This window comes from Larimichthys crocea, chromosome XVIII, assembly GCF_000972845.2.
Source record: "Larimichthys crocea isolate SSNF chromosome XVIII, L_crocea_2.0, whole genome shotgun sequence".
NCBI lineage: Eukaryota > Metazoa > Chordata > Actinopteri > Sciaenidae > Larimichthys > Larimichthys crocea.
Genome location: NC_040028.1, coordinates 2,073,337 through 2,095,261, shown reverse-complemented (window position 1 = coordinate 2,095,261; position 21,925 = coordinate 2,073,337). Strand labels below are relative to the sequence as shown.

The 21,925-nt window shown below is 40.9% G+C and overlaps 2 long non-coding RNA genes across 2 annotated transcripts; both read right to left on the bottom strand.

Moving 5' to 3' along the window:
* Window positions 1–880: 880 nt before the first annotated feature.
* On the bottom strand, window positions 881–2,068 carry LOC113748182 (uncharacterized). The gene is made up of 2 exons (XR_003464181.1): window positions 1,982–2,068; window positions 881–1,493 (listed from the first exon to the last, which is right to left on the bottom strand). It is a non-coding gene; the product is annotated as an uncharacterized LOC113748182 (long non-coding RNA).
* Window positions 2,069–2,071: 3 nt separating this feature from the next.
* On the bottom strand, window positions 2,072–3,048 carry LOC113748181 (uncharacterized). Its single transcript, XR_003464180.1, has 3 exons — window positions 2,905–3,048; window positions 2,242–2,379; window positions 2,072–2,150 (listed from the first exon to the last, which is right to left on the bottom strand). It is a non-coding gene; the product is annotated as an uncharacterized LOC113748181 (long non-coding RNA).
* Window positions 3,049–21,925: the final 18,877 nt, after the last annotated feature.

Below are 21,925 nucleotides of genomic sequence, written 5' to 3'. Positions count from 1 at the left end.
AAGCTCCTGCCCACTGCGCAATGAGACGTTGAAATGACGTATATTTAACGTAATTTCTCGACGTCGAAATCAGGTCGCCTGAAGGTGCAGAATGAAAGTTTTTTTTACGTCTTTTTCGGACGTCATATGGACGTCCGATTCTGACGTCCTGCCGACCTCCATTGCGGACGTTCACCTGACGTACATATTCAGTCTGAATTGGACGTCGAAATCAGGTCGGATAGAGGTGCAGAATGAAAGTTTTTTTTACGTCTTTTTCGGACGTCCTGCCGACCTCCAGTTTGGACGTTCACCTGACGTACATATTCAGTCTGAATTGGACGTCGAAATCAGGTCGGATGGAGGTGCAGAATGAAAGGTTTTTTTACGTCTTTTTCGGATGTCATGTGGACGTCCGATTTTGACGTCCTGCCGACCTCCAGTTTGGACGTTTACCTGACGCACAAATTCAGTCTAAACTGCACGTCGAAATCAGGTCGCCTGAAGGTGCAGAATGAAAGGTTTTTTTACGTCTTTTTCGGACGTCATATGGAGGTCTGATTCTGACGTCCTGCCGACCTCCAGTTTGGACGTTCACCTGACGTACATATTCAGTCGAAATTGCACGTCCATAATGTTCTGTAAAACTACAGGTGTTTACCCCTCGAAAAAAAACTTGTCTTGCTTAAAAAATAACATTAAAACATTAAAGAAAATTACAGTTTGTGCCATGAAATACAAAAGGATTAACTGTAAATTTAAGTGTGCAAATTTACTTGGTAAAATTGTCAATCGATTAGAGCAGAAAAACAATAAGTTACCATTTTTGTCTAATGGTGAAAACATGGGAAACTATAAGCACACTGTACATAAAACATCCAAAAACCAAACTTTTTCATTGTAATTTTTCATTTAATGAACACTTGTGAGGCTGTACAAACTTATCACAACACTGTGTACACACCGAATACACAGAACTACATGAAATTGACATAAATGCACAGTAATAAGAACTTTCTAACAGATGTGGGCAGCACTGTATCTTTTCTGAAATAGCAAGTAAAAGCTAAAATGCTACTGACTGTTCTTGCTGTTCAGATCTTTTAACTTGTAACAGTAAAATCACCACAGGTTCATTAAGCTGTGACAGTGGTGCAGCATAAAACCAGAACCCTGCTTTTTGTTTGTGTTATCAGTGTTATCTGCTATTTATATATACACACATATAAAAAAAAGTCTCTAATATAAACAACCACCTCACCTCATTTGCAAGGCTGTACATGAAGATGGAAAAAGTGTTCACATCTTACACTGTGTACACTCATACATACTGCAACATTACAACAACATTACACCTCACATCACATGACTCACGAAGTATGGTCCACTCAAGTCCACTCATGGTCTGCAAGGTCAGCGATGAGTGTGAGGACTCCTGGGTTCACAGCAAAGACATCCTCCTTTTGCTGTGCTCAACTTTCGTTCCTCTCTCCGGATTTATTGAAAAGAAACACCTTGAAGGAAAGAAGAAAGGATAAATATTACAGGGTCTAATATGTTTTTAAATATCTTAACAGAAAGATACCACAAGATCCAGCTTCGTGGTGGACACAGAGCTGGACTCTGTGGCAGACAGGGTGACACTTTACACAGAACGTTCACCAGACAGAGGAGTGTGTTCAGTGACAGGCTTTTGTTCCTATCCTGCTGCACAAACAGACTGAAGAACTCTTCTGTCCCCGTGACCATAAAAAATATACACTATAACACTGCTCAGCGACAGCATAGAAACAATAACACAAAACATTTGCAGTTTGTATTGGCACTGTTTCAATTATGTACATTTATATTTGGCACAATTTTTATTTCAATTTCAAATGTCTTTTGTATTTATTCTATTTCTGTATCTAATAACATTAGAATCTATATGGTGAATATTTTCTTTATCTTGCTGGTCAATATAGTATGTATGTGTGTATGTATGTATGTATCTATGAATTACCTCCGGAGGAACTCCAGTGTTGATCGCAGTCCCACTGGGCAGTGTATATTGAAGCAATAGTAACTGCCAAACATGAGGCAGATGGCACAAGGGAAGGCAGTGATGTGGTCGTTGACAATCTTCTGATCAATGCTCAACATGAAGCAGTCAGCAGTGAAGCAAGAGGACCCTGAGAATAAACAACATTAACAAATATATATTACAGATCTGTGCATCTGTGTCAACCATTTAACTACATTGTAAACTTGGTTCAGACATACCACACACAATAAGGCAGGTTGTTGCTGGCACAGCCTCCATCTCAACCTCTTTTGGTCCACCTGTGACTGTGTCTTCTGCATCTGGCACACTGGATTCTTGTGTGGTAGCACTTGCAGCACTCTGAGCATCTTCATTACCTGTTTCACAAACAATTTTTATGTTTTCTCGACATGTGAGAGGTAAAGGAAGATTTTACACTCAACACACGGGTGCACCCTCTCACAGGGCAAGTTACTTGGCGCCCCTCTACTATATGCTCCTTCAAGTGAACACCCAAAGCTTTTATCCCCTCACACTGCTGTTCACAAAGTGAAACTGTGCATTTTAATCTGTCCAGAGTAACTGTTGGCATGCTATGATGATGACAATAGAAGTGCGCTTTTAATGCTGCATAACCAGTACACACCTGCTTGCAACTAGCTGCAACACACTTGAACATACACCTCAGTTCATTGCTATGCAGTTTGCAATGGAGAACAAATGCTTTAACAGATTTAACTGTTTCTGCACATACGTTACATGAATACATCTTAAACGCCACGGTTTGCATACAGCAAAAACAACGTTTTTTTCTCTCTTTTTTTCACCTTAAATCTCCTTTCAATTAACTGAGTGCAATTTAAACTATTCGCTTTCTGAAATGTTCTGCAATATTTCCATACCTGAGAAAGAGAGCAGCTCTGATGGACAAGGGTGGATGAGAAGTCTCTCTGTACAAAATCAGAGTCCGACTGGTCCTCAGATGCAGTGTGCTGATTGGCCCGTTCAAATCCGCCGCCTCCAAAGTACCGGCAGATTTCCACTGCGCATGTGCACGCACTTCTCAACTCTGTCAGGTGTACTTACAGGCAGAACACCTGAATGTGAATGACGTGACGTTTATTAAACCAAATAAATTATTATTATTAGTAGTAGTATTTTACTGTTAAAAGTAGTACACAATTTTTATTACAGCAGGGCAATGTATATTTTCTGGAGAAAACCAGTAAAAATTAATTTTTTCCTAATTAACTATTATAAAATATAATATACTCCCAAGGCATCACCTTTTGTGTCCACGTTTATTTATATCATGTGTCTTTCATCTCCTTTTTTGAAATCCATACAAAATCAAATACAAACTTTTACAAAATCAAATATGGTGATCATTAAACATATTTTAGTTAATACTAGCCCGTACACATGTTGATTAGATACACATGTGCGTTTCAGGTGTCAAAATTACATTCTATTAACAGACGTCCAGATGAGGTTCAAATGTGGACGTCATATTTAGGTCTAAAACAAGTCCAATAATGACGTCTAAATCTTGGATCTATTTTGCATGTTCTGATGACGTCTAGATGTAGTCCTTAACAGACGTCCAGATGAGGTTCAAATGTGGACGTCATATTAACGTCTAAAACAGGTCCAATAATGACGTCTAAATCTTGGATCTATTTTGTACGTCAAATTAACGTCTAGATGTAGTCTTTAACAGACGTCCAGATGAGGTTCAAATGTGGACGTCATATTTAGGTCTAAAACAGGTCCAATAATGACGTCTAAATCTTGGATCTATTTTGCATGTTCTGATGACGTCTAGATGTAGTCCTTAACAGACGTCCAGATGAGGTTCAAATGTGGACGTCATATTTACGTCTAAAACAGGTCCAATAATGACGTCTAAATCTTGGATCTATTTTGTACGTCAAATTAACGTCTAGATGTGGTCTTCAGATGACGTCCAAATTCGTAACGTCGCTACGACGTCTAAAAAAGGTCCAATATAGACGTCAAATATCTGACCTATTTTGCACGTCGTACCGACGTTTAGGTGTGGTCTCCGACGGACCGACCCAAAACTGACATGATCTGCACGTCTCTCCGACGTCCGATGTTTGGTGGGTGGTTGTTACATAAAGACAAAGAGGCTTTGACAGTGAAGTGAGACCTCTTGCTGCGATATACTACCTTTGGGTTTACTTCATTCTGGATCGTCATTGGTGGGTCAAAGGTGAATGTGGGCGGTACTAATAGATTCTCCTGCCTCTGATTGGTCGACAGGTGACAGGTGTCAATCATCCACACTCTCTAGCTGCTACCTGCTGCTTCATATTCTTTAATACGCTTGTTTCAAACATCGCGTCGTCTTAAAACTCGAAGTCTTCTTTCCTCCTCCTTAAATTGTGTTTTTTTTAAGTGAAGATGTTTTTTTTTAACAAAAATGTGTTTAAATGTATTTAAATATGTTTGAAAACACACAAAGATGTTAAAAACATACACAAAGTTGTGTTTAAAAAAATATTTGAGCACATTCACAAATAAAGATATTTAAAATGTTTTTACAAATATGTTTAAAAAAGATGTGAATGACATGATGTCCATAGTTAAGTGGTTATGGTTTCTTTCCGATAAATAGTATTGTCTTGTGCAGGCCATGCAACTGAGAATGCAAGCTATGAATCAGATGGGATTTAGGATTTGCCATGTCTAGCAGGTCACCCTAAAATTGACTAGAATGCAGGAAATTGCATCTAAGAAATACAAAATTTTCTGGGGGAGGACACCCAGACCCCCCTGCTGGAAAATAAGTTACATAAATGAAAAATTTCACCATCCCCCCTAGTTTCATTTTACAACTCGACTACTGGGCACCCATCACTGGGGCCGGGAGGGGGGGCATGTTGGGGTGGCCTGGTGTTCACCTCTGTGGTGGCCTGGTCTGGCCTCACTCCTCACTGCTATACTATGTCATTCTGATTGCTGCAATAGTTCTTATTATATTGTATTTGTATATATTTTAATGTACTGTAATGACTATTACTGTATATGATACCCATGTTATTTTATTACTTTACCATACTAACGTTAATGTCATTACATCACATGTCAAGTACCACTATATTCTATTCTCTCTCTACAAGCAATGCTTTTTACCACACACCCCAACCATCTACACACACAATGCAGACATCCCAAGTTCCAAAAAGTCATTTCCGGGAGACGGGGGGAGTCCCTCCCACAACGAAAGCTTATTGGTGTATTTTGCTGACCAAACCAATCGGCGCGCTCTCTCTCGCAACCAGTCGCCCTGAACACGAGAACACGCTGAACAGAGTTTTCGCTTGAATGCATGCACGGGTGCTTCATGTAGCTCATTGTGTCTCAGTCTCACGCGCTCACCCCCCTCCCCTCCTCTCGCCTATGCCTGCGCAATGTAACTGAAAGTAATCCAAGCATGATGCGCGAGGTACTATCTTTTCTTTATGCTCGCACTCGCATTTTTTTTAATCTCTCTCGCGTAATCCAAAATCCGGGATGTTTTACCTAGCTCGCGGGCATCAGGGAGCCACTGTTAATATCAGGGAGACTCCCGGAACTTCCGGGAGACTTGGGATGTCTGCACAATGTAATCTAATCTCTACCCACAGATTCTGTTTTCTTACATACATCAGTCTGTTTTATGTAACAGCCTCCCAGCCTGCACAGTGAAACCTCTTGAGATGATCCAGAATGTGGCGACGCGCCTGGTCTACAACCAACCCAAAAGGTCACATGTTACCCCACTGCTCATTGAGCTCCACTGGCTACCTGTTAAATTCAAAGCACTAATGCTGACTACAAAGTAGTAACTTATTTGAATGTGCTCATACAGACATATGTTACCTCCTCCAATGAACGACGCCCGGCTCTACCACCTGTTTGCTCAATGCAATCCAGATTTTCAAGTAAAGAGTGTATCAAGACCGACACAAGACCAAAACTGAGGGGTTGAGACCAAGCATATAGTGTACTTCCTTAGCTAACATGTGGTAATATTCGCCAAATGTCTTTGGGCGCCTCATAGCCTTCTCTGTGAGCACACTGCAGGAACTCTGCAGCTGTTGGCTTGTGGTCTTTGTGGTTAAACCTCGACCTGACCTCTGCCCCCTCTTTGGTTTTCTACCACACAGGTGTTGTAGTTGTTAAAGTGTAAAAGTATTTTCAGTTAATTATGAAACTGTGCTGGGACAAAGTAGACATTAATAATAATAATAATAATATGGAAACACTGGTGATATCCTCACAGCTGTGGTCTTGAAATAAAGTTAAATAAAGAGTCCTCTTTGTCCAAGACCAAGACAAGACAAAATGCAGCTGATTCCGAAACAAAACCGAGACCTTCAAAAATGAGATTTGGCGTTCATTAGCCACATGTTAGCTACCCAAGTACACTATATCCTGTCTAGTCTTAGTCTCATTTCTCAAAGTGCCAATCTCAAGTACTACAACACAGTGGTGTACAGTATGTGACAGTCATGTTGTTCATTCTTAATGTCTACATTCTTATTAAAACATAACTGGATGAAATTCCACCACAATGTAGTTTAATTCTGTCAATAAGTTCATATAAATGTCGGCGGTTTCACAGGAGAAACGGCTGTTTGGGCCGCTGTCGTGCAGTAACCTCAAAATAACCACACACACAGACACGCAGACAGACAGAGGGAGAGAGATTTGATTTTCCAGTCAATCAGCAGCAGTGTACACGCCACACGCACACTGCGAAACAAAAAGGCTCACAGGTGAAAGAATGCGAGAAAATGCTGGGCAATAAATGTCAAAAGCGTGAGTCAGTCTCATCATTTTTTTTTTTTACACTTTCCTCAAGGTAATATCTTGTTTCCAATATTCTGTAACTGCTGCTGACAGACAGTGAGTCTATGCTTATCACTGTAAGGGTGCAACTGATACCAGACAGCTGAGTTTCTGCAACTGATAAAAAAATTAGACGAAAGATTCTAGATGATTTTTTTTTTTTTTCAAAGTTTGAAATGTATGAAGATGGTTCATGTTTAACACAGAGAAAGAAATAGATTAAAACTTGAGACATAAACACAACAGACTGTTCAGGTCATGGTCTAAGCGTGCACAGATCACATCACAACTGTTTTACATTTCAGGAGCTCTTTCTGTTAGCCTGTTAGCCTGCTAGCTCAGTGAGGACATGCTAATATTTAGCCCACCTGCCTCTGATCAAAGTGGGAGGCTGGTGTTAACAATACATCTAGTGCCAAGGCCTGTATTTGTATCTGAATGTCACAACACACTAAAGTAATACTGATAAATATCAAGTATATTCACATTTGAGGGTCTAATGTGTAAATGGTGAATTATTCATGAGGGACAGCACTGAGTGTTTGCTAATAAAATGACATACTACAAGAGCTCTTCACTGAAATCACACAATAAATCACAGACAGACAGTTTTCTCTTTTTTGTTGCAGGAAGAGTCTGTTTGACATTTACTGAGCTGATGTTTCATTCAACGTAACTCACGATGAGTTCATTCAACCATGTGGATGCAACCCACAAACTGCAAGATTCATGCAAGTGCATAAACGTCATGCTACACTGCTTCATTTAGTAACAATACTGTAAGAGACAGAGGACGTGTTTTGAGTCATTTCGTCAGCCCTCATTGTGGATCCAGGAAAGCAAAATTGAGATTTTGTGGGGCAGTCGCTGGGCTCTCTTCTCTTAGTGGAGAGTGGACAGGCTGGGGTGTAAGACCATGCCCTGGACAGGCCTGAGCTGTTAACAGCACTGTAGGAAAGAACCAAAGACTTGACCTTTAACCAGCGAGGATGCTGCACATGCAGCAACCACTGACAATATAAAAAATGGACAGTGTATGTGTGACGTCACCCACAGGTTTCTGAAGAGCTGTTTTGAAGCTCAGTGTGGTGGTGCTGGCTGCCACCATGTCGGGAGTCCTGCCTCTTCTGTGTTCCGGCTAATCTGAAATGAAAAAAATCAACATCAGCGGACCTGAGGTTGGCCGAATGAAGCCTGGTTGCACAAACAAGCACCCGTCTGTCAATCAAAGTGGCCATGCTCTCAATTCTGCATAACTTTATTATAATTTGCTGTGAAGTTGGACATTTTAACATGGGGGCTTATGGACATTGGCTCATTTGACATTCTGTATTCAGCCTTAAGTGGACATTTAAGGGACTACAGCTTTTGGCATTTTCACATCGGTTTCACTTCGCAACCATGGAGGTTGCTGCTTGGCAGCAACACCAGCCAGGAGCGTGGTACAATATGGTCTTGAAGTCCAGAACCTGGGTGAAAAACAGACATTATTATATCCTACTGATGTGTCCACAGTCATAGGTGTGCTGAGTTGTGACTCTGCAGCTGCTGATTGGAGAAATGTGTCTGAGTGTGTCAAGCAGCAAATGGAGCAGCGCTGACAATAAGTGGAATCAGTATTGTGTTAAGACATATAGTATATGATAACATGACACTTAAATAGAACAAGTAAGCCTAATGCAGTGCATCCCGGCGGACCACAGAGAGACCATAGCAGCTGATACCTGCAGCAGTTTGTCATACTGTGAAAAGTTGTTGCTCCTGTGTTGTGATTTTCAACTTTCCGCGGTGTCTTATAACAACATTAAAATAAAAACTCAGTCGACATCAAAATGCACACTGTGCTGTGGGCTTAGTATGCAAACGCACAGCAAGTCCCTTGAGTGGATTTATTGAGCTTATTATGGCTGCTAATTGAACAGAGCAGTATCAGCCAGAGTGTCTTGATACAGAGAGACAAACAAATAAGTGGGGCAGGTGGTTAAATGAGGGTAAAAGATCTCTGAATTCAAAGGAGCAAAGGGAAGAGCTGCAGAAACACATGTGGTGCTGTGGGAACTGTGAGGTCTAACATGTCGTGAGCACAGAGAGAAAGGAAAGGGAAGGAGCCTAAAATGTCTCCAAATATCAGATACCATCACCCAAAAATCCTCTCAATGTGCCCATATTGATGAGTAAGATACAGTAAAACAGAGAGAATATTCACAGGACAGTGTAAGCAAAAAAAAACACAGCAGACTTTGATTTATGAATTGGCCACTTTATTCTGACATCAGTAATAAAGGGGAGAGTAAAACACTCAGGATGTGTGTTAGTGTGCACACCCGTACAACTGCTGCCGCTGTAGGCTAATTGTATTTTAAAAGATTTCACTAATTACATTACAAAGGAAACAAAAGCCAATTTACCTTTTCCTGAAACTAACTTGAGGCTCCTTAATTAGATCAGTGAAAACCAGGATTTCATTGGAATGCCTCTGTTTCATGTATTTAAAACTGAGGGTAATTATATGCAACACTTTACAGACAAGCTGTGTTTCTAAACCAGCTGGAAGAAGAAGTGTTCTCACAGGAGGTGTTAAACACAGCTGCATATTTTTGCACATTTCTTTCAAACTGCATATTTGAAAGATCTTGTGGGCAGCATCTGTAACCTCTGCTCTGTGAGCTGAATGAGCCGCTCTTCTTAGTTACCTGGTAACCTAAGTCATTTTTACATTCCACTGTGATTTTTACATTCAGGAACTGACTGTCAGGCATTTGAAATCATTTCCTCTCTATGATTACTTTCAACATGCCAAAGCAATAAAAACATCATATATAAGTGCATACATAATATTAATGTGCCTGCTTGTACCAACGATTCATTTCAACTTCCTGTACAGTGAGAAGAATCTTCCTGTCTGTCTGATCATCAATCACAGGCTTGTTATTAAAGATCTCAAAGATCAGATTTTTTTTTCTCTCTTTCTCAAAAAACGATCTGTATACTGGCGTGACCTCTGAAAAAAAGGTCCCACAAAGGTGAAACAGGACCTGTTCACATTGTACAGAATAGAAAAGGACTTTTTTAGAGCTTTTTTTAGGAGATTTTAAAGCTTCACTCATCAATATTTTATACAAACAATGGGTCAAATTATAAATGTAATGTGAAATGTGTTGCCTGTAATGTCAAACCCACTAATAATTATAACCAAGTCTGCAGTCATCCACATCTCTGTGGAGCTTCTTAGCTTCTTTCAGCTCACTGTTTTGGTTCATTGTCACCGTGTTTTCCAACAGCAGCAGGCAGCTGTTTCCAATGCAGTATTTCTGATAAACCCACTGTGATACGCAGCAAACAGACACACATAATTAGAAGCTAACTGATGAACGTAGTGGACATTAAACAGCTAAAGAGACAGATATTTGTCTCAGGAGTTGGTGGAGACCAAAAACAGAGCTAAACAGAGAGAATAGTGGACATACATTTATCAGATGACACAAACATGACTCCAAATTAATGACACTGTTGCTCCGAGCCTGCTGGATGTGTAAATAGCCCTCTGTTTGCTAACACGTTTGTCATATCAGTTTTAAAAGGTCATCAGTGTAGCCAAGTGGTAAAAAACAAAATCAATGCAGCACTAAAGATGGAGTCAAATCAAATGTACCCTTTGTCCCTGTATAAACCTCTCGGTTCAATATGACTTTGGGTGGTTCTTAAAAGCATTTTTGAGTATTTATAGCTCAAAATCTCTCTTTCCCCCTGACAGCATAAGTGCATGAGCAGCTCTGTTTCCACAGCAGAAATCATTTACTCCAACTCGGAGAATTCACCATTTAAATAGCAATGCACCAAGTTCAAGCACACTTTTTCAACAAAATGGGAGAGATCAGCGATTTATTTAATTCATGTCACAGCCAGACAACACCTATGATTAATTACTAGACTAAATCTAACCTTGCACCTTACTCTGTATCCAGATTATATGATGTTTAACTGGCAAGACAGTTGGACACGTCCTAAATGCATCTTTACTTTTCACTGTAGATTGTTAAAAAAGGGAACACAGTGGATCTTTGAGGAGTTAATCTGCAAACAGGTAGACCATTTCTAAAATAAAGTAATTAAACAGAAATCAGAAAATATGTATATGTATAACCAACAGTAATGAGGACACATGACAGTATCAATTTTCAAATACATAAATACAAAAATAAAGTTGAATAAAATCAAATAAGATGTGAGCATGGCTAGATTTTTATGAAATTCAAAATAGGATTTGGTTGTGTTACATCTATTTGTGCAGCATGCACTGTGTATGAGTGTAACGTTAATGTCATGTAGTGGTGGAGGTGAACTGGCCACTTTAAGGTACCATAAGTGAGAAAATGAGAAAACATGATAAGCTTGGCTAAATTACTGTTTTCAAGCTGCTCAGCCACATCCAGAAACACGTCCACCGGGGCACTCCCACCCAAGACCATTGTGTGTTGCCTGTGGTACTTTACCTGTGGAAATCCATTGTGTGGGAGCGGGGCGCCCCACAGTGTCAAGGAGATACCACATTATAGGGGGAATGTGTTGATCATTTAGTTTTGTTTCGCTCATATTTTGTGGTAGAGAATGGTGAGTTTGGTGACGCATTCATGTACCCTGGGAAATTGTTTTGTGTTCCAGCCTGTAGTGAAGATGGTCTAGTCCAGGTGCAGCATACAGAGGCATATAGTCAGTCAGCTGTCTGGGGAAAGCCAGGAGAAAAATTTAATTCTGATACGAGTTGATTTTTCCTCAGTTCTTATGTAGATTTTTTTTTGCTTTTCACATTTCCCCGGAAGCACTATTAATAAATGTCTACCCATAGGGACCTAAACACAACCTCTTGAGTCTGCCTCCTACTTCACAACCAGCCCTCTGGTAACGACTATCTCACACTGAACTATTATATTTTTATTGTTGTGCAAATGCTTCTTCTTCTTTGCAGCATCCAGTTTTAATGTAAAAAAAAAGAGTTTTACATGAAAAAAAGGGAAATGATAACAAAAATAACAAAAAATCAAGAAAGAAGGTGAAAAACATGCAGGGCCGGGCCTCTCAACATCAAGGTCCCTTCATTACCAAACAGCTGTAGAACTGCAGTCAGATGACTCAAGTTGATTTCAAAGTCTTTAAAGAGTTGTCGCAGCCGGGCTCTGGCTTGTGTGTATCGGAGGGGAATGAGGATTGAAAAGTGATGGAGAGTGACAGCCGACAGATTGCGGGCGCTTGCAGCTCACCCTCAGGTGAGACTGGGGAAGACAGATCACCCCTGCTGATGTTTAAGCGAGGGAGGCGGAGAGCACAGCTGTGTATGTGAAGAGGGGGGTGTGGTGGTGCGATGTGTGGCGGGGTGCAGAGAGAGAGTATGAGAGAATGAGCGTACAGTATAAGCATGTACACACACACACACATGCATACACATACACACATGCACACACACACACACAATCTTAAGTGCCTACATGGCAGATCGTGTGTGTTTCTGACAGTTTTGGCCTGTGTGCGTGTGTGTTTGCATAAGGGTGTGTGTGTGTGTGTGTGTGTGTGTGTGTGTGTGTGTGTGTGTGTATGTGTGTGTGTGTGTGTGTGTGTGTCAGACAAGGCCCCGCGGCTCAGGATCTGCTGTCGCTAAGCAGCTGACACTTCTTAGCGACAGACTGACAGATTTTCACAAACTAATTTGACTCTGAGGAAGACGACACGAGACGCTCATGAAACTTTTCACATCCTGCCAGTAGAAAATATACTGCAATGCTGACGACGATGATGGTGATGAAGATGATCATCATCACCATGATGATGATGATGATGAGCTAATCCCAAAAACGTGGCACACACACAAAGAAAGAAAGGGAGTGTGTATGAGTTGCAGAAAAATGCAGGCTAGAGAACCTTGTTGACAGAGGAGGTAACAGGGTGAGCGGCTTCGATCAGCTCTGTCTCGCCTGATCAGGACCTTCCAAAGTTTAGCAGGCTCATTTGAGCTCCATAGTGACTAACAGTACAAGCATGCGTTCACACCTAATGCAACCAGTTCAGTTCAAATGAACACCAGTCCATTTGCCTGTTTAGTTTGGTTCCTTTAGGAACTGTTTCATCTTGCATTGTGGTCTGAATAACGCTATAAACAGATATCTGACCACAGATTTTGGCATTCTGGCTTCCATTTGTAGTTTGAGTATCGACTTGTCATGTCGAACGAGCTTTGCTTGTGTTATGGCCGCTGTCCACACTTCTGAGCTAGGTGTGTGGTTCCCTGTTACCAATCGTCATTGTACGCCTCTTCATCTTCTAGCTTCCTGAAGAGCTAGAGAATTCTGATTGGACCACCACCTGGTCCAGGTCTCCAAACAGTAGGATGGAATTTGAGGGACTAAAGCCTTATTTCCACCGGGGACGTAAGTGCGGTGGAACGACTGCGCTGCGGTCACCGGAGCTAATCGCTGCCAGTCTAATCAATCAAACCATTCTCACCGGGTGTGCCGCAAAATGTCTCAGCAGTGTCCCAGCAGCGTCTCTCTGCGCTGCAGCGCTATCATTCCATAACACTTCTATTTTTGACGGAGCTGTTGCTAAACCTCGTAAATCTCAACAGAGCAGATTGCACCAGACAGGAAATCCGACACAGAATCAACGTAATACACTTCTGCCCCCTTTCAAAATAAAACACAATATGCAGTTCATGTAGCTTATCACAACTTCACATCAACGTTACATCATGACAGGTGGCACCAGGTGATCAAAGATCGATCAAAGGGTCTCAACATGAACGATGAGAGACTAATTGTTGAAGTGGAACAACACACAATAATTTATGACACAACAGATGCTTTTTATAATCTCTTCCACGTCGGAGAAGCAAAGTCAGCTATTTGTTGTTTTTTCCTTTATACACACAGTTTATTGAGGGATCTCCCGGTCTCACGTACGTTCAGGATTATCGCATGATCTCATGTGAATACAGCTGGCTCGCAAGGCAGCACCTACGCTTGGTGATAAATTGTGAATACTAATTAATGAATTAACTTGTTAAATGACTACCTGTAAACGTAGTCAGGTAGTTAAAATACTGATTACACATACACAGAATTTCTTTATTTTAAATCACTTTTCTTTTTTTAAGTTAGGAATTCCTAGCTATTTTCTTTATTTTTTTGGTTTGAGCAGCATCCACTCACACCCCCTACCTCTTTTTTTGTAGTAGTAGTAGTATTAATTTGAACTCCTTCCAATAAATAACATTATTTCACCAAATACATTTAGTTTTTATGTTGCTTCGTCTTCCCTAAGCAAGCTGGGTTTTAACAGGTTGAAAAGGGGCAAAATGCATTGGCTGAAATGCAACATAGGAGCCCAACGACCATCGCCTGACTACGATTTAGCTTTTTCTGAAATTTACCTGCATTCATGTGAAGATATCTGTTTATCAGCAGAAATGTATCTTTGTCGTCATTCTTGTGTATCGTGTTGCTAATTGAACTGCAGAAGAAGTCTTGTCTGGGTATCTGTTATCCATTTTCTGGATATCTGCTGGATGCACTGAAAGCCCAGAGGCAAGGTCTGTTGCTCCAGAGGCTAAATCTTCATCATACGAGAGCTGACGGCTTCTGAGATTGTGGTGTGAAAGCAACACGTAGCAGCAATGTGATTTTAGCATAGTATGAATTCAAATGATAAACTACTGTTAAATGTATGTGCTTATTATGGGAGGAAGGCAGTCGAAGGAGGGAAGGAAGTCGTCCTGCGTACACAGGAAGTGGGAGTTTGACATCAGCTGCTTGTGACCACCTTTCCCCTTCATTTGATGGAACATGTGATCAGTTGTAACACACAGCATGAAGGACTGACACAGCTGAAAGAAAATGAAAGGCGGTCTGACAAACACCCATCGCTGTTTATGTCGCATCACTAATTACATCAGTTCTCTAGCACTGCACCAGGATCAGTCAGTCATGTTATTGTTATGATGGTCATCTTGATTTATAACTGTTCTTTATAAACCAACCAAAGTCACCAAATATTTTGCTAGAATATAAATCTATTTAAACCTATGCACAGCTTACATTTGTATATTGTGGTATTTAGCCACTGAGACGCTCTATGTCCTGTCTCTACCTGTTGGTCATTATTCATGAGGTCCACTGCAGTCTGCACTAATAACGCTCAGGATTAATTATGTCTGTAGAATCTCATTAGGGAAGATAAAATGCACATACAGTAAGGCATGAAGTTCAACAGCATCGCTGTCAGACACTGAAATTTAATTTCCCTCCATTGGTTCCATGTAGTAGTGATGATGCAGGATGACATCACAACATGTCCGTCCTTATGACTTCATACTGACTCTGAATATATGAAGCAGACGTGAAATAAATATTATTTTTCTTCTTTGGTCCAAGCCAGGAAGAGCTGCTGTTAAAACACATAATGTGATGTGGATAAACAAACCAAAGGTGTGAAAGTGACTGGAGGAACTGGCTGCATCCCTTTTTCACTTCTTCATTCATTTCTTTGTCTTCTGTAACGTGTTAACAAATAGCTACCTGCTTACACATCCAGCAGTTACTGTGATGCTGTGGGCAGATCTGGACCCAGAAGAATGACGCAGAAGCTGTGCTCAGATGCAAGACAACTCAGTTTACTTGAACTCTTTCAGTCCAATAGGCGAACAAATAAGACAAGGAGCAGAGAGGGGAATCAGAAGTGTGGGGATGTAGGCAAAGGTTCAAACAGGCATGAAAAACAGAATGCAGAATGCTGGAAGCTAGGAAAACACGAGACAGATCAGGTGAGGAGAGAATCAACCTCGACTGGTAGCATGTCTATATACTGTATATATATTTGATTCATTTAAAATACCTGTGTATGTGTGGACAATACCTCAGCTGTGTTTATGTCCAATACTCATTTCTCCTTTTACCTCCAGTTTTGGTCTCTCCACCAACTCCTGAGACAAATATCTTTTGTCTCTTTGGCTGCTAAATGCTCCATGATGTCCACCAGCTGGTAAATAACTGTGTGCAGTGTACGGTGGGCTTATCAGAGCTCTGTCACTGCAAACAGCTGCAGCTGGAAACCACAGTGATGAGAGCTGTGAGACTCAAACAAACACAAAATGTGCCCTGAAGCCAAATCCTCAAACTAAAGGGCCAAAGGTCTTGTAATAATTCTCTGTGGGTTCATCAATACAATTCACTTATTATATTACAAACTGAGAAAATGTATATGTGTAAAAGTCAGTCTTCCCTGCAGACTCTTAGGTGAACTGTCCCCCAGAAAACAGCTTCCATCCTGGGCAGTGGGTCAGGATTTCCTTCACAAGACAATCATACAAATTCCATAAGGTTAAAGATAAACCGGTGGAGACATTTTTAGATTTACAGCGAAATCTGGGTGGATGCTTTCCTCATAGAGCAGGTCTAAAGCTCTTGTGCTCTTTGTATTGTCCAACACAGCGGCTGTTTCTATTCAATCACCAGTCCATTCTCCTTCTTCTTCACTCTGCCTTCTTCTCCTTGACATCGGGTTGCTGAAACAGGAAGCTGACCTGACTCTGTCCCCAGGGATCATGGAGACGGACGGCAGCATAAGGTTCTGCATCAACTTCAGAGTCCTGGAGGGGAGAGCGTGTGAAGGCGGTAATATCCCAATTCACACTGCCACCTCATTAGTCTACTGCCTACACACATTTCAGCACTATTATATTAATCCTTTTTTTTTCTCGAGCGACTTAGCCTGGCATATACAACAATAACAGAGCACTGTGGAATTCAATGTGGTGATTAAAGTGTTGAGAAATGACACACAACATCAACACACACATTTCTGTTTGGATAAGCCACAGGACTCACTGACCAGTGTTCATTTTAGCAGCACAGATGAATATATTTATTAAATCCTGCAGCACTGAGGTGGGGATGGAATATCTCAAACCCTGTGTAAAGAAAAGCAGAACTCTCTGCATGAGAAGTGATTTCTTGATTTTCTTTTTTGTATGTAATCATGGTGAACATTGCCTTTCAAAGATCTGTACCACTTAGAATAAACACCAACAACAAAAGAGCGCCCCGCACTAAAGATGGAGACACACTTTAAAAGAAAGATCGCTCCTTTAACAACAAGTCATAAGTAAACCGCCGTCACAGTCAAAGTCATTTATATGTCTTTGTAGAGCGGCTATAAGTTTCAGCCCTCATTGCTTTGTGAAGCGCCAAGGACGCTAAAAAGAGTCTAATCCAAAGACACACATTGGCCAGGCCGTCCGCACAACGATGCTACTCATCAACTACCCAACACTCACCCAGCTCTTGTGGGAAATTACAAGGCCAACACACAATGGGCTCATGTTTGTGTGTGTGTATGTGTGTGTTTGTGCCAATAAAAAAGTGTTGATGTGAACCTGTGACAGAGTAGCTTAGCAACGACCTGAAAAGAGCAGGAATTAAATGCCCCGCACACACACAGGGCCACGTAAATCCAACCTCTATATTAACTCCATGGGGACCCTCAGATGGTCAATAAAAATGCCCGGAGACCTTGATGCAGATCTGATTGTCCTGAAAGCGGCCCGGGCTGCTTATCTACTGCGTGGAGATAGGCTACAGTAATTCACTTAGATCCCAGATACTTCAGATAAACTCCTCTGCTGGGAACACAACAACAACAAGACAGACATGGCAGGAGGAAACACCGTATTCCCAACTCAATATCCTCCCCCACACACCTCCGCCTCTTCCTCCCTCCTTCCCTTCTTCTTCTCGTCTATCTTTCCATCTAAGTTCCTCTCCGTCGCCTTTCTAAAATACTGTCCCCTGTCTCATGGATGAACTCCCTCACTCTCTCTTCTTCCCCCTCCTCCTCGTCTTCTTTCTCATCTGCAACTTTCCAGTTCTCTTTTTTTTTCTTTTTTCTTTTTGGCACGATGAACCAAGCGGACCACATCCTGCAGCAAAGGCATTATCTAAAAAAAAATCCATAAAAGTCATCAGTGTTTTTGTTGTTTTTCATTTCTGAACCCGCTGCTTCAGCGAGCTGTACCCCCCCGATGCAGTCGAAGAGAGAGAGAAAGGGGGTCAGTTGATCAGTAAACCTTCAGAGCAATGCCAATCCACCATCCTCTCACACACACACACACACACACACACACACACACACACACACACCCTGACGCCTGGCAGTCAGCTCTTGGATCTGAGTACAGTCAGTGGCTCAGGTCTCTCACAGCTTGTTTTTCATTCTGTCCTCCAAAAAAAGAAAAAGAAACTCTAATTAACATCAGTTTGAGTATGCTGCTCAGCACACAGTTCATCCGCTGCATTTGTGAGGACTTCAGTGGTGAAGTATTCAGAGGCTTTATTAGAGAGCCTTTAATTTCATCTAATGGTTATTCAAAATTTAGTAAGTAAAAGTACAGTACAGTTCAGCTAAATTTATTTAAAGTCAAAATATTGTTGTGCATAAAATGTTTTGTGTGATTATATATAACATTATTAGAGCTTTACAGCAACATTGTGAATTCTGGGTCGGGTCTGGGTGGGGAGAAGTACGTAACGCATGTCTACAGTGACTCAACAATTCCCTCTGTGATCAAGCACTTTGTGACTGTTGCAAGGAAAAACTTTGTTGATGAGGTAGAAAACCTGAGCAGAACTCGACGAATCGCTGACAGCCATTTGCCACCACTGGTTGAGTTTATGGAGAAAATGTTTTCTGGTTTCTGTTAGCTCATTTTAGCTCTGTTTGTTAGCCATGCTAAAAGTAAAAAAGTATGTGTCATCGCCCTTTATCCAACTAAACCGCAGACACTTGAGTAAAAAGAGCACAAACAAAAACAAGTTCAGAAACCATGTGAAGACATATTTGTGGGTCTGATCCGAGCCTTTAACTTCTTCATGGATCTGAGCTCAACCTGAAACCGGCTCTAAGCCCTTGACTCTGCGTTGTGTTGTGTTGTGTTGGGTGGAGGAACGATGGATGAAATGGTTGTGTCTATGTCTGAGTTGTTGTTTATTATCTGTATCTCTCATGAAACGGCCACAGTATATTAAAAAAGTTACCTGCTGATTGCTGCTAAGCAGGTAGTTCACACTGAAAAAGATTCAGTCATTTGATACATACTGCTTTAAAGGAGCAGTGATTATGATTTAGTGACATCTAGTGGTGCAATTGCAGATTGCAACCAACTGAATAAGCGTCATCTCCCCTTCCAGCTGTGAAGGAGAAACTATAGCAGCTGCGAAACACAGGAAAAATCTATCTGTCTGTTCTGGGCTACTGTAGAAGTTGACCCGTGGTGTCTGTAGTTCAAAAAGCTTCATTGTAAAGTAGCAAAAACATAACTTTTATCACATTTATTTTCAGCTTCAGATTATACACTAATGAAAACATACTCACTCATACTTTTCACCACTGGACCACTCTGTACAGTTATTAATTAACCTCTAACCTTACAGAGCAAACATCTTTTGAGTAGATGTTGATAAAATACACTCCTCTCCTACTTTTACAGAAAAACAAACAGTCACACTTATTTGCATACAGACACAATGCTAACAATATGTACTTAGTCTCAGCTATCTGGTGGTGTGGTGATGTATTAAATACAATGTAAAAATCACAATATGCAACATTTTTGTTAGTTGTAATGTGGCCCAGGACAAGAGAAGTTATTTCCAACCCAGGTTTGTTAAGTTGTTAGAAAACAGCAGGCCGTGTGTCGTACAGCTCGCAGTGAGGCTCCAGCATGTCCAAAAGGTTGCAGACAGGCGACATGGAGGCCATGGCGACCACAGAAAGGAGGACACATGCATCCTGATTCTTTCCACAGGACTGCAGCACACTGCCTGAACATTCCACTCTTTGTGGACTCCTCTCTTGAAAATTCAGTGCAGCTCTATCAAACCAAAGAACAGACAAACAACATCTGCTCATTGTAGTTTCAAGATGGTCAACACTGACATCAGCAGCTGAAATGTGGCATGCTTATTTTAAAATGCTGGTCAATCATGTACTTTAATTACAATGTCTGCTCCTGTTGTCTGCTGCTGATGAAGTTGTTGCTGATCCTGGATCCAGCTGTCAGAAAGGTATGACAGCCACAGTAAACACACACACATTCACACACATCACACTGAACGAAGCACATACCTTGATTGTGTTGAAATACTAGCCTGTGTTTTTTTGAGGTCATGATTTTCGACTCACAGACACCCAATCAATCCACCCAAAACTCTGATAGAACATGTAAGAGAGAGAGACATTTCCATCAAATGATATCTGGAATATTTCATACAGTCATTCATACCTCCTCTATATACACACAACACGTCAGACAGAGAAGCAGTCTGGGAGAAGATGCTCCATATGGTTACATTACTTTTCAGTAAAGAAAAGGTTCTCAGGTTTGTATCTCTTGCTTATATTTCTTTGGACAGAAGAATAGAGTTCAGAGTGAGGACACTTGGAAAATGAACACCAGGTTAATGCTTTTCTGTCGTTTTTGTACAATTCTATTTGTTCTATTCTAAATGTAACCTTCTTATCGCTATCAAAGATCAAAGTAAAACAGCAAATAAAACATAGGCAGGAGGGCAGAGAGGATAATAAAGTATACAGCAGAGTCAGAGGTCAGACCTCAATAGTAAAATGTTCATTTTCCTCCCTCAGCATCTCATTCTCCTTTTCCTGCACAAAACCAAGACGAGCAAGAGTGAGAAATCAGCAGCAGTTCAGGTGGAGGCTTTTTTTTAGATGAAGATAAATTCTAAGAACTAGACTGCTAATGTTGTATACTACAGCCACAATGCAGAGTTTAGAAAGTCTGCTGATTACTGCACACATGCTCTATGTTTGGGATGGAGATGAATCCTACAATTGTAACTGTTCTTGGTACAAGCTTCCCTTAACCACCATCAGTGATCTAAATAAGCATTGTCCCAGAATGTAAACATTTTACAGTGATGTTAAATAACTTATATAGACAGATTGATATACTCTTGTGTTCTATATCGTCACCTTTAATTTTCCTGATTAATCTGATCTCATCCTTACATTAATGACTCTAACAGAAATGATATGAAATGAACAGAAGAAGTGAACTACTCACTGTGTTCCTCGTGTAAATGCTTCAAATCATTTTTATATTTGCCACACGCTAGAACCTGAATCAAAAATGAGGTACTGATGTTCTCCTTTATTCTCCTCTTGCTGTAACAACATAAACAAACAATGGTGATACAAATATCTTAGATTCTTAATTTTGTTTTAAGAATGGATATTTACTCAGCTGTTTTACATACATACATACATGTAGTCATTTAGCTGGCACTTTTATCCAAAGCGACTTACAGAGAAGGGAACAATCAAGGTACAGTGTGATACAGTAAGAAGCGTTAGTGCAACAATAAGTGCTGTGACAGTTCTTAAAGGGATAGATTTATCATGTCCAGTTGTTGGTAGTGTTGGAGAGGAGGTCCTCTCTGAAGAGCTGGAGGTCTTCAGGAGGTTTTTAAAGGTAGAGAGGGATGCCCCTGATCTGGTAGGAACTGGTAGGACGTTCCACCAACGGGGAACAACAGATGAGAAAAGTCTGGATTGCCTTAAGAGAACAGGTGGCAGAGCCATTTGCAATTTGATCTCAAACCCTGTTTGGCTCAGCAGAGCATGGATTCACTTTTTCGTCCACTGGCCAAATGGCTGCTGACTGTTCACATTTTACTAGCCACTCAATAGTTTACTATAGTGTTTTTCCTTTGGCTGGTCAGTGAAGTTTATCTATCGGTCACTTGCATATTTTACCAGCGTATGGCTGCTGGTTCGTGCTAACAGTGTGCCCTGCTATCAGAATCTGTCCTGTGTGTGCTTATAACAAGAGAAAACATGCCTAACCTTTCACTAAAAAGACTGTTGAGTAAACAGTTTCTCATTTGAATGCTGTCAACTGACCTGTCCTGAGTGTCTGGCTGTCTAGACTGCAATGCACGCTTGGTACAGAAACACAGAAAGTGGCTGAATGGACAGTACTGTCTCCCTGAAATGTTAGAC